The sequence below is a fragment of the Vulpes vulpes genome, chromosome 16 (genome assembly GCF_048418805.1).
Source record: "Vulpes vulpes isolate BD-2025 chromosome 16, VulVul3, whole genome shotgun sequence".
NCBI classification, from domain to species: Eukaryota; Metazoa; Chordata; class Mammalia; order Carnivora; family Canidae; genus Vulpes; species Vulpes vulpes.
The window spans coordinates 56,237,361-56,254,821 of NC_132795.1; the positions used below are offsets into that span (position 1 = coordinate 56,237,361).

Consider the following 17,461-nt stretch of genomic DNA (forward strand, 5'->3'; position numbering starts at 1 on the left):
CCCTTCCCCTTGCCCTTCCTCCCTGTCTTCGTGCTCTGTCTGCCCCATTCCTGCACCCCGGGAAGCTGGTGAGTACATGCCCTGCCTCTCCTCTGGGTGGGGGGGGCCTGCGTCTGCTCCCTCCTCCTCTATTGCGAACCAGATTGTGAATGCCTCCCCCTCGGAGCAGGACACGCTGTAAAGCCAAGGTTCCCAGCGGGCCAGGTTGTGATCATTTTATTTTTACCACGTCCTTGGGTGGATGGAGGTGTTTGTGCAGGGGTGGGGGTGTGCGCTGGCTGGGATGGGACTAAGGCGGCGTCGAATAGCACTTGAGAGGAATGTAGGTCGGTTGCGGAGCAGGGCCCTGTGGTCCCCAGGAGAGGAGAGCTGGTCACCTGGGGCTGGCTCTGCAGAGGGAAGCTGTGAGGAGGAGACTTGGGACAGGGCAGGAGAGGCAGATGTGCTGGTGGCTCTTCTCAGACCAGAGGGCTAGGGTAGGAGAGGCTCCTCCTTGCTTCTCCTTGGGGGGCCTGTGAGCACAGAGGGCCTTCTTTGGGCATGGTTGGTTCCCGCGCGGAGGATCCCGGAACTGCTCCCAACCGCTGGCAGGTGGACGGTGCAGCCCGATGTCACATGAAGTGCAGTGAACCCCATCTCATGCCCTGCTCTGTCGCTGTTCTTGGGCTACCTGCTAACCTTCTCTGGTCCTCAGCATCTTCACCTACAAAATGGGAGAAATACCACCCACAGGGAGAGTGGGGACATTTGTAAAATGGGGACGGAATAGACGTTTTATCTTAAATTTTTTTTTAATTTTTAAAAGATTTATTTATTTATTTATTTATTTATTTATTTATTTATTTGAGAGAGAAAGCACATGAGCATGCAAAGAGAAGGAAGGGCAGAGAGACAGCAAGAGAGAGAATCTTTTTTTTTTAAGATTTTATTTATTTATTCATGAGAGACACAGAGAGAGAGGCAGAGACAAGGCAGAGGGAGAAGCAGGCTCCCTACAGGGAGCCTGATTGAGGGACTTGATCCCAAGACCTGGGGATCAGGACCCGAGCCAAAGGCAGATGCTCAACCGCTGAGCCACCCAGGTGCCCCAAGAGAGAGAATCTTAAGCAGACTCCCTGCGAAGCACGGGGCCTGACAAGGGGCTCGATCTCACGACCCTGAGATCACAACTGAGCTGAAATCAGAAGTCCCACGCTTAACTGACTGAGCCACCCAGGCACCCCTGTAACAGCATTTTTAAAATATCTTCACTGTGCTGGACACTTCCATACCAGATCACATCGAACCTTCCAACCCAGTTACTCCCATTGTACAAAGAAATCGAAGCTTAGATATCATATCTCAGGTCTTTTATGAGATATAAGAAGCAGAAAGGAACATCCCTGAGAGTAGGAAGTGTCTACAGCAATCTGAAGCAGGAGTGGTGTTGCCCGGGGACAGAGGGGGAGAAGAGCATGTGCCAGGGAGTGGGATGAGCACGTGCAAAGGTCCTGGGGTAGGAGAGAGCCTAGTGCAGTGAAGGAACTAAAAGGTGGCCAAGGGGCTGAAGAGTGAGAGAGCACTAAAGGCAGGGGCAAGAGGTAGACCCCTGGCAAGAGAGGCAGAGGCAGATCATGTAGGGTACCTGCAACACATAGGAACCCATTTAAAGATTTTAAGCAAGGATGTGACATGAACTGATTCTGTTTCAAAAAAAAAAAAAAACAAAAAATGAATCCCTCTAGCTGCTATGCAGAGAAGAGGCTGCAGAGGAAGGAGTCAGAGTAAACAGAAGCCCCTAAGAAACATCTAAGCATAACCGTGCCCATTTGACAGATGAGAAAACTGAGGCTTTAATAGGTAGAAGTGGTTTTTTCAACGTGGCTCATCTGGTCAGTGCTGGGATCTAGGTTGCAAGCCCAGGTGTTCCCGTCCCCAGCCCAGGCCTCTTGTTTTCTGGCTTATGGGCCTAATAGGGTCAAAGATGTGGGTCGGGTGAGAGCTCAAACATCAGCCGCTTCACCCTGGCAACACTTGATCTATGGGCAGCCTCCTCATCACTTGTGCTTTTACTGAAATTTCCAAATGCCCAGCATCCCAAGGCCTATGAATGGGGGGTGCTGAGCTGCCCCTCCTAGGGCCGTGGTGAAAATTCAATGAGCGCGGATATAGACACTTAGAAGAATGCCTGGCACACAGTAGGTGCTCAATCAACGTCAGCTCCCTTTTTCTTAAAGAGGACAGAGAGTCCAGCCTGTCTGGCTTCAAGAGCCAGTGACATATGCCCCCTGTCATGCCATTGACCGAGGGTGATGGATTTGACAATCAGCCAGGCCGCACATCCAGGACAGGCTCCGAGCATGGCCCGGGAGGCTGAGTCCGTCCTCGGGGTGAGTTCCCACACTGCCACGAATTTATAGAGGGGCAGCTGGACACACAGTGGCCCTCTGGCCAGGATGTCCCTGCACCGTCCCCAACAGCAAGCCACTGAGGGCTGGTTCCTGAATCCTTCTTCTGAACACAGGCCTCACTCCCGGGTTCAGAAAACTGGCAGGTCCCTCCTGGGCCCAAGAATCAGCACATGATGAGTCCCTGCTCTCACGGGGCCTCAGAACTGCCTAAAGGTGAGTGGCACTTTCCTCTCCGGTCAGATAGAAAGGACGCTCAGAGAGATAGGTGACTGTCCCCAGCGGCGGGGCCACCACATGGATGGGCTGAGTAGGGGACTCCGGGCCACCCGCCTCGCTCTGTGCTCCACGCCACACTCTCGTCCACGACACCCCCTCTTCCACTTGCCCTCGTCCGGAGGCACATTCCTCCCACAGCACAGAGCTGGGGCAGGGGCAGGGGAGCAGGGGGCCTCCTCCCTCCCCTTGCTGCCGAAGGGACTTCATGTAAGTGAGACAGAAGCCCTGTGCTCAGCCACCGAGGTGCGGGGCATCTGTTTCTAGAACGACCCTAACTAATCCCTAACTCGGGTAGTCATTGGAACAGAGAGCTGCTCAGGCAAAGTGTGTAGGGTGAGGGGAGGGGGGCCTGGGGCTCAGGTGTTTATAGGATGGGCAGAGGAAGGCCGTCCACCAGGGGGCCAAGAGGAAGGAAACTTCCAGAGTATGGCAGCATGTAAGCCGAGGGGAGCAAGGGGTTGGAGAAGTGGGGGCCTGTCAAGAGGTCTGGTGGCCTAGGTCTGCAAGTGTCCACGGCGCTCAGTGACAGGGGGGCTGCTGCCCTCCCTGGGAGCTGCTCCCCTGACAGCCGAGCGGGTGGGATGAGGGGGACAGGTGTCGCAGGCCCAGCTGCAGGGGTGCGGAGAACCGCAGAGTGCTGGGGTGCTTTGGTTAAGAGGAGAGAGGCTGAGGACTGTTTATAGGCCAGGGAGAAGGAGCCAGTTGAGGAAGAGAGGGAAGCGTGTGAGGCACAGGGCTTTGTTTTTGTCGTATCTGTGCCTTTCATCTCAGGCTGCCTCAAATCCTAGTTGAAAATAGAGTATAAATAAATGATCAAATAATAAGACATTGTTCATTCCCTGCCAGCCAGTGACCTTGAAAGGGTCTTCGAACAGTCTTTGTTCTCTCCCGGCTCATGTCAGATTTGCTCCAACAAACAAACACTGGCAAGGCAGTTGCTGTGTGCCAGGTTCTGGGCCAGCTTGGGACGCAGAGCCCAGCCTTCAGGGAGCTCATGGTCTGATGGTGCAGCAGGCTTGACGATGAGTCCCCGTGAGGCAGGGAACCCAAACACAGAGAAACCCACACGAGATACAGAAGTCACTCAGGAAGGAAGGAGTCTCTCAGGACTTTGGAGGGTGGGAGTATCACGGAGGACCTCAGGGAAGAGGCAATACCTAACCAGGGCGGTGGATGACACCTGGAAGTCCAACCAGGTGGAAGAGGCACAGCACATGCAAAGGCCCTGAGGTATGATAGCACAGGGCTCTACGAGGACTTTAAGGAGGATAGAGCCTAAAGGTAAGAACAAGATTGGAGTGAACCTTAGAAGTGAGGGCAGGCACTGGGTCTGCAACTGCACAGGATCACTTGGCAGGATCACTTGGTTTCCTGGGGATTTTAACAATACCTAGTGCAGTGGATGAACTGATGCTCTCCTGATCCCCAATTTCAGGGAGAAGGTTGAGGAGCAGAGCGAAGCTATAAGGAAGCCATTCACAGAGTGTCCACTATGTGCAGGCTGGGTCCCTGAAGCCTGTGGCATGGGGGTGAGCAGCACAGGCAAAGAGCTTCAGCCCTGGGAGCCAACACGCCAGTAGCAGGAGTCAGACAATAGACAGCAGGCAATGCATTTATGGAACCAACAAAAAAAGTAGGACAGGGTGAGGGGCTCAGGAGTTTTGGGTATGGGTGTGGGTGATGCAATCTTAGGTGGTCAGGGAGGAAGGATCCTGTAGAGCAGAGACTCAAAGGAGGGGAGGGAGTGAGCAATGTGTGCATCCAGGGTAAGAGGGGGTGGCCAATGCAAGGGTCCTGAGGCAGGAGTGTGCCTGGTGTGCAGGGTGATGGCAAGGGAACCAGTGTTGGTGGCTGAGCCAAGGCTCAGGCAGAGAGGTGACCCGGCCTGACTTACATCTTAAAACGATCATTTCAGTTGTTGCAGTGGGAACGGATGGAGGTAGAGCTGGGATCACAGCAGGAAGACCAATTAGGAAGCCAATGGGATGATCCAAGCACCAGAGGATGGCGGTTCAAACCAGGACAAAAGCAGAGAGAAGTGATCAATTATGAGTGTAGGATTTCCTAATGGGTTAGATGTGGGGTGAAGGAGGAAGTCAAGCCAAGGCCGGTCAGCTCGGTCCGTGTGAGGATCACCGACAACTCCGAGGCCCAGGAGGGCAGATGTGGCCGCGCACCCCACCTGGCCCCTGATGTGAACTGAAGCCCAAGAGGAGAATGAGAATATTAACGGCAACAGTCACTTGCTGGATGCCAGGCCCTGTCCTGAGGGCTTCTTGGATGGTAGAGGGGTTCCCATCAGGCAAAGAGTGGGAGCCCCGACACCGCACTTAAGGTACCAGACGGGACTTTTTTTTTAAAAGATTTTATTTATTTATTCATGAGACACACAGAGAGAAAGAGAGGCAGAGACACAGGCAGAGGGAGAAGCAGGCTCCGTGCAGGGAGCCCGATGTGGGACTCGATCCTGGGTCTCCAGGATCACGCCCTGGGCTGAAGGCTAAACCACTGAGCCACTTGGGCTGCCCTAGACGGGACTCTTTTAATGACAACCACAGAAACCAGCTGTGGCCAGCAGGGAGCAGAGTGGGGGGTAGAGGGAAGACTTGACTAGCTTGCCGAAGCCATGGGGGAGCCAGAAAACTGGGGGCTTCCCGAGGGCCAGACAGCAGCAGCTCCACAGCCTGGGAAGCCCGACACGGGAGTGTGCTCTCCATTGCTGTGGCTTTATGCGGGAAGGGGGATGTTTGTCCCTGTGCGTCTCTGTCCCAGACCAATGGTGCAATAAGTCAAGTTTGGGTCAGGTGTCTAAGAAAGGGCAGGCTGCCTGAATCGATGGTGCCCCCAAGACTGTACCCAACGGGGAAGAGGTCATTGTCCTAAAGACCAGAGAAGGAGGGAACAATCACTGGGTGGCCGCCAACAACCCACACCCAGGGCCTTGGGCTCAGAAGACAGGCAGACCTGGATTCACGTTCCCGTTCAGGTCCTGCCACGTGCTGTATGAGCCTCAGTTTCCTCACCCATAAAACGGGGATGACAAAACACGCTCTGAGGGTCATGAGAAGCATCACCAGACACGCTTATGAAGTCCCCGGCAGCACCCAGCGTGGCCTAGGACCTCATGTTACAGGAGGCCGTGCCCTCCCTCTGAAGGGGACTCCAGAGGTTCACTGCAGAGAACAAAGCAACCGAATTCTCCAGGACCGGCTCAAAGGAGGTCTGACTCCTTGCATCCTAGGACCTCCCCCAGCCCCAGGGGTGGGACACACCAACCTGGGGGATGGCGTTTACCCCCTGAGACAGCGTTTACCCCCTGAGACATGCTAGAGGTGAGTGTGGGGAGGGGTGCAGGATGTGCATCCGGCCGCCCCCCTGTGAGACCTAGGATGCCCTGTACAACCTCCCCTGCCCGCCCCCCTGAGTCAGGGAGATTTCCGGGGTGTGTGAAGGGGACAGGGAGATAGCAGGACAGAGAGGAGGAAGCCTGCTACTCGGTGCGGCAAGGACCCGTGGGTTTCCCATGGCACCAGCAGACATGAGAGTAGAAACTCAGGGCTTAAGTCAACATCCTGGCCCACTGCCAAGATCAGGGAGGGACCCTGGGAGCTGAAGCTGTGAGCCAACCTGCAAGATCGGGGCCCCTCGGAGTCAGAGCTGTGAGCGCACCCCTACCTGCCCGTGAGCACTAAAGGAAGGAGGTAGAGTTTGAGCCTGAGCCGCATTCAACCAGCACCTCCTCTGGAGAGAGGCTGCCCTCAGGCTCCAGCCTCCCAGAGGGTGGCAGCCGCTACCGTATCCAGAGGGTGCCAGCACCCATGGTGTGTGTTGGACAGAAATACAGGCAAAACCATGGGGCAGAGGTGTAGCAAACTCACCACCTCTGACACAGGCCTGTCTGCAGAGAGGGCGGTGGGTCTGAACCACCAGATGGGCCCAATCCACCTGCCCACCAGATGGGGGCAGTCACAGGAGGAGCCAGCTTTCTCCTGGACTCGACTCCAGAAGATGCACACACTGAAGCACGTGCACGTGTGTGCACACTTGTATGCTCATGCAACCATGCGTGCACATGTGAACACGTACACGGGCATGCACACAGGCTCATGCACACAACATGTACACACACACACAGCCCCAGTGGGGAGCTCCACAATTCGAGTGAGATCGGCAGTTGAAAATGAACCAGTTTGGGACGCCTGGGTGGCTCAGTGGTTGAGCGTCTGCCTTCAGCTCAGGTTGTGATCCCAGGGTCCCTGGGATTGAGTCCCACATCGGGCTCGCCATAGGGAGCCTGCTTCTCCCTCTGCCTGTGTCTCTGCCTTTCCCTCTGTCTCTGGGTCTCTCATGAATAAAAAAATAAAATCTTTTTTTTTTTTAATGAAGCCGGTTGAGTGTTAACAATCAAAATGAAATTATTCTTTTTAATGACCAAAAGTGATGGGGAACGCCTGGAATGGGCCTGAAGTGTCCTGAAGGAAGCCAGCCAGAAAGACAAAGTTCAAGAGAGCACAGTGGAAGCAGTTACTAGAGAAAGTAAAATACATTATCACCTTTTCCTGTTTACCTCGACAGCAGAGGCCCTTCGTGTAAACCGGCTTCATTAATTACCATCGTTGCCCCATTTAGGACCGGGAAGTTTTCTTGCCGCCCTCCCAGCACACAGAGGAAGTCCCCATTAATTTGGGAAACTGATGTGTAAACCAAAATTTGAGGAGCTGGAGGCTTTCTTGTTACGGCTTCGCTGCCTTCATGCCAAAGGGCACGTTTGCAGAAAAGTTCACCAGTATGAAGGGGCTAAGGAAGCTTCTGGAACTAGTCAAGGTACAATAATATGCTCCTTATGCTGTAACATTGTCTCCGCTGCCCATCCGGCATCTCCATCTCCTCCCAAGTTAAGACGAAGTGTGAGAAGGAGCTGGGGATTGGAGGCCCACTACTGCCGTTTACCAGCTGTGTGACCTGGGACAAATCGCTGCCCCTCTCTGTCCCCGAGTCCTCACCTGGCCTGTGATTACAACACCCAGCTCGGTGACGCTGGATGAAGAGCAGATGGAAGAGCCTGGATGGGAAAGCCCCCCTTAGACATGTCATTCCCTTTCTAAATGTTTCCGTGCCCCCCAGCTGCTTACCCCCCACTAGGAACCAGATCTGATGGTGTAAAAAATGACCTTGTTCGTTCAGTCAAGACTAGTGGAGGCAGCCCAGAGATCTCATCCCCGTCTTCTAAAGAGGCAGGATGCCCTCTCTGCTCCGCCCTAATAAAAGAAGTCTCTGGGTGTTTTCATTTTGCAAGCAAGCCCCTATTTTGCGCCTAGCTCCTACCAGCCAACTTTACACACCCCATTTGGGGGAGCCCTGGGACAGGCAGTCCAGCCACCCCCACCCTGCCCTGTTCAGAGATGAGGCGCGCAGGGCTGCTCAGAGCGCAGTGCTCCCGCGCCTCCCGCATCAGTCTCGGTTGCTGACAAGGCCTCCGCCAGCCTGACCTTCTCCCTGGGAGGGACTCTGCTAGAAGGATGTGCCACTCAGGCTTTTCCTCTGTTACCGCAGGCTGTCTTCCCCATTCACTGATCCTCCGGCCCATGAATCAAAGCTTGTCTTTTTTTTTTTTTTTTTTTTTTTTTTGCCTCTGCTACCAGCCCTTGAGTTTCCGATTTCAACATTAGCTCATTGACCGGTGGCAGCGTTCCCGAGCCTCATTCAGGAAGGCTCCATCTTCTGCGGGAGGCAGAAGGAGGGCCCGGGAGGCTGGGCCTGGGGCAACCGGGGCACCCAGGGCAGAGTTGGAATTGGACCTCTCTCCTCACTCCTGGGGGAGCCTCTCCCCTCGGGCCACCCCAGAGACAGGATCTCAGGCTCAACTGTGAGCCCCTGATCCCCGGCAGACACTTGGTGATGGATCAGCTGTAAAGCTTTGCCAGAGGTGTGAGAGGGGCAGAGATGCGCTGCGCAGGATAAAGAGCTTTGTGGGCTATGAAATGCTACACCCGTGCCGGGCACTAGTGGTTTTGCAAACACCAGGGAGCTGCTGGGTTGTGCATTTCACGACTTTAAAAGAATGCCCCCCAGCGTGGACAAGCCACTGGGCCTGGGAGCACAAGACAAAATGGTAATAGAACTTTTCCCTTCTGGAGGCCAAAGACACCAGGGAGTGTGTCTTCCGGCCCCCTTGGGTCCCCAATTTTAAGGGTTGGTAATAAATAGGATAATAATGATGACTGTGATTGCTTTTCACCCTGCTAAGTGCCTTATGGGCTTTATCTCCTTCTATCCATGCAACAAACTGCTTCATCTTCCCTCCATTGACAGAGGAGCAAACTGAGATGTGGTAAGTCAGGGGACCTTGCCAAGGTCCCATAGCTGGGGTGTGGTGATCCCAGGATTCACACCGGCCCTCTTACCTGCCAGTCAGTGCAGGGAGCCTGGAGTACAGCACCCAGGCCAGAGGAAGGGCCTAGGGAATGTGGCATCTCTCCACCTCCTACCACCACCACGCCTAGCCATGTGGAGAGGGCCTAAGACCCTGAAGGATGCAGCCACACCAAATCGCACCAGACCAGCCAGGTACAACCTGGACTCCTGCATCCTCAGGCAGGTGACCCTCACGCTGTACTCATCTGTAAATGAGGCTGTAGACTCATCTGTCCTCCAAGGGGCCTTCCCATTCTGGCTTTCAGGGAACCCAGTGAGCCACAGGCCCCAGGTCTGTGGGGCTGATCGAATGCAAGGCCTTGTAATGGTTAAAAAAAAAAAAAAACACAACTATTAAACACCTTCTCTCTATTGGTTCTTTGTATGTGCATAGCCTCTGGTCATCCTCAGTTCAGCCCAATAAAAGGGAAACAGAATCATCCCATATGGCAGAGAGGGAAGTTTAGGTTTTAAGGTGTACAGTCCTCTCGCTCTCACAAGTGAGATTCGAACCCAGGCTCTAGGACTGAGCTCCTTCCATTACATTCTGTCAACACCCCACCAGGGAGGGGCACAGGGAATGGAGAGCAACAGCCACCCTGCGCGTGGCATCCTGCGAGCTGCTATGGTCATGATTCCTATTCCACTGAGCAGGATGCTGAGGCTCAGACAGATGCCCACAGTCACAAATCCCCACCATCTGGCCACAGGGCATAGCGGCTTAGCCACGTGGTCCCCACACCAAGGCCCCCAGAAGATGCTGGGAAGAAGACAGTGCAAAGCATGTGGGTGCCAGGCAGTACCGTTAGGCAGGAGAGAGGGTGGCTGCAGAGGCCAAGAGGATCCAGAAAGGGGCTCCCATCCCAGACCCGGACAGCAGGAGTCTCCCTAGAGGGATAGAGTCCTGGGAGGGGAACAGAACGGGCAAGGCAAAGGAGAGAGGAGGTCCCCGCACTATGTGTGTCAGGGGACAGGATGTGGCTCAAAGGACATGAATTTTGAAAAGCCATCTCTGCTTCCCCTGGCTGGGGGGCGGAGTGAGGGGTGGCTGGAGACCAGGACTGAAGCCATATCAGCCAGTAAAGTGGGGACACGCCTCCAGCAGGCGGTGGCAGTGGATGGAGAGGAAGATGTGTGCTCAGGTCAGGTGGAGGAAGCCTCGGAGGCTTCAGCAGGAGGGAGTCTGTGGTCACAGGGGACCCAACGCCCGCAGGCCTCAGGCCTCAGGTGGAACTAATATTCCATGGAATTTACCACGAGGAAGTGAACTGTGGGAATGCACGGACCGGACAGAGGAGCACCTGGCACAGAGTAGGTACTTAATGAATGTTTGTTGGGTGGAAGCAGCGCCCACCTGCTGGGAGGGGTCAGGGCTCGGTGGGAGATTTTCTTTCGCCTCCCCCCTCCTCTACTCCAGACCTTTCTCATCATGGGCGTTTCTGGACCTCACTGTGTGCCAGGCCCTTGACCACGTGCTTTACTTACAGTACCATCTCCTGTTTGCCCAACGGCTCTGTGAGTCACTGAGAAGACAAGAAACCAGGACCATCCGGCTGGCTCAGTCTGAAGAGCGCGCGACTCTTGATCTCAGGGTTGCTCGTTCGAGCCCCACGTTGGGTGTAGGGATTACTTAAATAAATAAACTTAAAAAAAAATTTCAACCACCATTTAAACAAAGCCAAACAACAACAACAAAAAGAAGGTAAGAAACAAGCCCAGATCACTCAATAAAAAAGTGGCAGAGCTGGAATTATGACCCACATTTGACTAATTCCAGAACCCTTTTTCTCAGCTGCTAGATCTTACTGATTCTCAAAAAGCCCATGTTTAGGCATTCACCCCTTGGGCTTGAACATCTGCTGTCCGAGATAAACATTTGAGGTCTGTGTCACGCTGTCTTATCAGACATTTACACTGTAGTGTGAATGTGTATTTTGAAGAGTATCTTCATATCCTAATCAAATGCTGATATTAATATTGCTCTTAGTATTAATATTCACTACAGTGTATTTGTCACTGAGACCATATTAAGTGCCAAGTATTATTTTAAGCACTTAAAAGTTATCTTTTTATTTTATTTTATTTATTCATGAGAGATACAGAGAGAGAGAAGAAGAGACACAGGCAGAGGGAGAAGAAGGCTCTATGTAGGGAGCCCGATGCGGGACTCGATCCTGGGACTCCAGGATTACACCCTGGGACAAAGGCAGGCACTAAACCGCTGAGCCACCCAGGGACTCCCAAGTTATTATCTTATTTAACCTTCACAACAAACCGTATCATTATCTGATAAATTAATTTTTTTAGACTTCATTTATTTATTCATGAGAGACACAGAGAGGCAGAGACATAGGCAGAGGGAAAAGCAGGCTCCATGCAGGGAGCCTGATACAGGACTTGATCCTGGACCCCGGGATCACAAGGCAGACGCTCAACTGCTGAGCCACCCAGGTGCCCCTAATCTGATAAAACTATTATTCAACAAATACTAACCACCAGCAGCCTTCCATGGAGGGAGTACAGGTCCCTGCCCCACTGACCTGCTTTGGCCAATTGGATACTAGCAGATGTGACTCAGTAGGGACTTGATGATGTGCTGACATAGTTGGCCTCACCTTCCTACACTCCTGTCTTCTGCTGAGAGAACATGACCCCAGGTGGCCACTGATACAAAGAGCATGAAAGACAAATAGAGACCTGTGGTTAATCCACAGCTCGGAGCTCAGCCCTCAGAAAGCCCCTCACAGGAGCAAAACTCAAGCCCGCCTACCCCACAAGTGCATGAGTGAAGTGACCATGGTTGTTGCTGATGTCACTGAGTTTGGGAGTGCTTTGATGCACAACAATAACTAAGGCTAGAAGTTCTACTTTAAGTCCCCATGTTACATCTGAAAAATCTGAGGCAAAGGTACTCACACGTGTTCACAAAGCTATTCAATGACAGAGCAAAAATGTAAGCCCAGATCATCTGGTTCATAGAACACAGGAGGGGCTGGGAATCTTTTTTTTTTCTTCTTTAAGATTTTATTTATTTATTCATGAGAGACACACAGAGAGAAGCAGAGACATAAGCAGAGGGAGAAACAGGCTCCCTGTGGAGAGCCCAACGTGAGGTTCGACCCCAAGACCCCAGAATCATGCCCTGAGCCAAAGTAAATGCTCAACCACTGAGCTGGGAATCTTGAAGAATAAGTTCTCAAAGCTCATTAACCAAACAAACCCAGAGAATAAATGACTACTTGGTGTATGTTCAGTGCGGACAGAAGAGAACACCTCCAGACCAGTCTGATGGTGGTGGCCCAATCCCAAGACTGAAGACACATAAAAGAAGTGAGTTTTGGGGGCACCTGGGTGGCCCAGGTGGCTAAATATCTGCCTTCAGCTCGGGTCATGATCCCAGAGTCCTGGGATCAAGTCCTGCATCAGGCTCCCTGCTCCATGGGGAGCCTGCTTCTCCCTCTGCCCCTCCCCCTGCTCATGTGCACTCTCTCTCTTTCTCTCTCTCTCTCTCTCTCTTTCACACACACACACACACACACGCTCTCTTTCTCAAATAAATAAATAAAATCTTAAAAAAAAAAAAAAAAAGAAGTGAGTTTGGCCCTTATTAGAGCTTTAAGAACTCCCCCCCCCCCCGCCCCAGAGGAGGGGTGCTGTCTCTGGAGAACGGGTTCCAGGAAACAGAGCTCAGGGCATATCAGCGCCTTGGTGGTGACGAATAGTTGCTGAACATGGATAAAGCTAGTGGCCACCCTCAGGAAGGATGTCATTCCCAGGGTGCATCCTCCTCCAGCCCCCTGAGGAGGAGGGAGGGGGTCAATGGGCCAGGGGACAGGAGAGCAAGAGAAGGAGGAGGCTGCATACAAGGACTGGTGTGGAAGGAAGCTCTGTGCTCTAGACTATAGAATTCTTTCATTAAAGAAGCTTCATGAACACCACTTTGGGGCCCCCAAAGCCTTTTATAGGATCTTTGCTGAGCCAAGAGAGTAATCGAGGCACACAGGAGGGATGTGACATGCTTGAGATGAAATAATGAATAATTTTCTCAGGCGGCAGGAATCCAGATCTCTCGCAAGTCCCGGACAAAGCACAGTTTGAAGATGCCACCAGGTGTCTGCGTGTGAGAGCTAGGAAGGTCTTCATTCCTGGGATCCGTGTTCTGAGACAGGGAAATGGAAACCCAGAAGGGCCGACGACCTGGACCAAGTCACAGGGCAAGACCCACAGGGTTACTCTCCCACTGAAACTCACTGTGATTCTTACTCGTAGGAATCTAATGTACAGCAAAATTCAGAAACCATTTTATGTATTAGGATGTTCGCCTCAGCATTCTTTATAATCATGAAAAACGGAAACATCCCTAATGCCAACAATTAGGAAATCAATCGTATATTCTCCCAACAACAGGGACTCTAGATTTGAGGTTCATTTAACTAACTGCTCACTGCTTCTGGAAGACTTGCCATTTTAAACTTAACTTCATGTTTTTGCACATGCTGTTCCCTCTGCCTAAAATTCCCTTCCTTCCGTTGCCTCTCTATAAGCTCCCACCACCCTTCAGCACACAACACAAAATTCCCAGAAAGATGAACAATGTATCTTTATATGCACCCTCCCCCCAGCTCCAGCCTGGCATGTAGAACTGATCACTCAGAGATCTATGGAATGAAAGAAAGGACCATCTAATGAATTAGCAAAGACAGATATATAGGTCTCTTGATTCTCTATCCAGAGCTATTTATTTCTTTTGGCTTCTTTTTTCTTCTTTTATGTAGCACCTAAAACCAAAAGACAAATGTCTAACGTCTAAGTTGTCTTCTTTGACATGAACTTTCACCAAATCTGTAGCCAATCTGCCATCCACCCCGAGCAGCCTCCCGGAGCATCCAGGCCTTGGCTCCCTGGAGCTTTGCTGTAGCCATAGCTCATGTGATCCAGTCTACAAGGGTGTGTAACAAAGAATCAATCCAACAACCAAAACACTCAAGATAATTCAAGCTCCTTAATTATGTGTCTCCGACACCACAGACGGACACACACACTGCAGCAGAATTTCCTAAAATCTGCCTTCCCATTCCCATCAGTCTCTCTCATCTCCCTTACAGTTCCTTCTACATGCTTTCCTCCAGCACCCTGAAAAATTCCCCCCACTGAGCCTTAAATGAGGGCTTGTCATTTCCTTCTGCCCCTTTCTTCTTGATTCTGTGGCCTCCACACCCCGCCCCCCGCCAAAAAACTAATCAAGAATCAGAAAGGAAAAAAAGAAAAAAAAAAAAAAACCTCAGCCAAACCTCACTAGCTAACAGCCTAAAAGGCTGTTAAAAGGAGAGACCAGGAACACTCCTTCAGAATAAAAGGTCTTTTCAATGGTATCCCCTTACCCAAAGAATAAGTTTTATTTTATAGCCTCTTCTTTTTGTCCATCTATTATCTGGTCCTCAGCCCTTTTATTTCCAACTTGCAACATCAGAGTTGAACCTGGCATAAAATAAAGCAGCAAACGTCTATACCCCAAACCTTGCCCGTCCATGACTGACACTCCAGGCTTGCATCACAACGGCAGAAGGGCCTGCTGGCCCCCACATACGCATTCCCACTTGACCCTCATATGTGTGGCTTGTGTGAAGGCTACAGGACAAATGTCCTGGTGTTGCCAGCAATTTTTTTTCAAGGGAAACATTGTGCTTGGACGTAGTGTATCTACAGAATCCACTGAACTTGACATTGCTGGATACTTAGAACAAATACAAACTAGCAGGAACCAGGAGAAATATTAAGCACACATAACATGAATCTGAGGCAAGCAGCTATCGCCACCTACGCCCATGACAAACTGCCACGTAGATGCTCTTCTGACATTTGCCCTGTTCGACCAGGTAAATTCACCTCATCAGAGATCGGCAAAGCCTGGCCCCCAGCCTCTCATGCACAGTTTTCTGTTTACACTGGCTTTCAGGAGTCACTAACCACTTGCTTCCTTGGCTTCCAGTAGATCTGGCATTTTATAAGCAGCATAGATCAATTGGAAAGTGAATTATCCCTGGTAGTGACTAATAATAAGATAATAACGTTATAACCACCTCAAAAAGTGTGTAGGAGCTGGAGAAAATGTGGCAAGAGTGGAAAAATTGAATCAAGTTATGCAAAAAAAAAAATTAAAGCGGGTGACTTCGCAAGAAGGCAAAGAGCAGTTAATTTGGCTTCGGAATTAAATTATTCTTCTGTTACAGATGAATTTAGCACAGCAAAATGTAGGAAAATGTATTTAAATGATCATTGGGCTAATAAATCCAATAAATCGTTTTGATCCTACTGAGATCTCTTAGTTCCTCTGTCTGAACCTGTAAGTGCCTCACCACGGTCTGCAGTAAGATCTGCTCCTGCCACCCTGCTTACATCGCCTTCATCCCTACCGACAGCGTTTCAGCCCCACCAAACCCCTTGTCTCTGTCTCAGAGTCTTTGCACCTGTCAGTCCTCTGCTTGAACGTCTCTCCCAGACCTCCACACGGCTTCCCCATCTTTGTTCAGGTCTTGGCTCCTTGGAGGATCCTTCTCTGGCCACACTTGCTGAAGGAGGATCCTGACCCCCACCCCCGACAGCCTTAGACCCTCCTCTTCCCACTGCTGGTCTTCTTTCTTGCTCTCCCACAATTCTATTTTTTAATCTTTCATAGCCCTTTCTGCTATATGAAATTATTTTATTACAGATATTATATCATATGTTTTATATAGAGCTCTTCATTTATAGTCTCACTGGAATGAAGAGACATAAAAGTAGTACACAGTGGGGGCGCCTGGATGGCTCAGTCAGTTGAGCATCTGCCTTTGGCTCAGGTCATGATCCCAGGGTCCTGGGATCAAGCCCTGAATTGGGCTCCCTGCTCAGTGGGAAGTCCGTTTCTCCCTCTGCCTCTGTGGGTCCACCTGCTTGTGCTCTCTATCTGTCAAATAAATAAATAAAATCTTAAAAGAAGGGGATCCCTGGGTGGCTCAGCAGTTTGCCGCCTGCCTTTGGCCCAGGGCGCGATCCTGGAGTCCCAGGATCGAGTCCCTCATCGAGCTCCCGGCATGGAGCCTGCTTCTCCCTCTGCCTGTGTCTCTGCCTCTCACTTTCTCTCTATATATCTATCATGAATGAATGAATGAATGAATGAATGAATGAATGAATGATTAATAATAATAATAATAAATGAATAAATAAATCTTTAAAAAAATTCTTAAAAGAAAAAAATAGAACACAATGCTTGACAGCAGGGCCTTGGGGCCAGACAGTTCTGCTCCTACCAGCAATGATCCTGGGCAAGTTATTGAATCTTGTGGGGACTTGTTTTTCTCAACTTGGATGATAATATCCACATTGTAGGGCTTACTATGGACTGAAATGTGTCCCCCACTGTCACCACCACCACTAAATTTGTGTGAAGTCCTAACCCCCAATGTGACAGTATTTGGAGGTGGGATCTGTGGAAGGAGCTCTCATGAAGGACTCACCGCCCTTATAAGAAGACATCAGAGAGCTTGCTCACTTGCTCTCTCTCTGCATTGTGAGGACACAGCAAGAAGGTAGCTGTCTGCAAGCCAGGAAGAGCACTCTCACCAGGAACCGAGTCCACCGGCACCTTAATTTTGGCCCTCCTGCATTTTGTTATAGCAGCCCCAGCTGACGAAGACAGGGCTTTTTTGAGGACTTGATGAATTAATGGATGTAAGGCAATTAGAATAATGCCTGAAACATAATAAGCTCTGTATGCATTTTTAAAACTTTTTTATTATGGAATATTTCAAACATAGATAAAAGTAGGGAGAGTGGCATAATAAATATTATGCAATGAAGCCATTAAGCCCTATGAAACCGTCACTAAGCTTCCATAATGATCAATTCAGCCTTGTTTGAGCTGTACTTTCATTCACTTCTCCCACTCTTAGCTTATTTAGAAACAGATTCCAGACTTCATATAATTTTATCTGGAAATATTTCAGTATGTATCTCTAAAATACAGGGACTCTTTATATAACCACAATATCATCATCACACTGAAAAATAAGGAGCACAACACCACTGTCACACCCCAGAAACCAAACTTTTGTCTTGGCCTTGGCTACCACTAAATCCCCAGACCTAGAATAAGGCCCGGCATACAGTAGTTGTTCAATAAACAGGGGTGGGAAAAACCAATGATTCTCTCCTTTTGCTTCAAATGTCTCCAAGAGTCTCAACATCTCTGAGGCTTTCTCTAGTTAGAGTTGTCTACCCTGTACCCATTTTCATGTTAGCTCACTTTTGCCTTGAATGTTGCTCTTTAATGCCTTTCACAGTCCTCAAGGTGGAAGGATCATGTCCATTGTGGAAAGAGAAGTGCAGCTGCAACATTTAACAAT

General features: G+C 50.7%; 1 long non-coding RNA gene across 1 annotated transcript in view; it reads right to left on the bottom strand.

Moving 5' to 3' along the window:
- Window positions 1-200: 200 nt before the first annotated feature.
- LOC112929090 (uncharacterized) overlaps window positions 201-17,461 on the bottom strand; it is a 28,772-nt gene continuing 11,511 nt past the window's right edge. Inside the window, exon 2 of the long non-coding RNA XR_003236874.2 lies at window positions 201-703. This is a non-coding gene — a long non-coding RNA (uncharacterized lncRNA). The remainder of the gene's footprint in view (window positions 704-17,461) is intronic.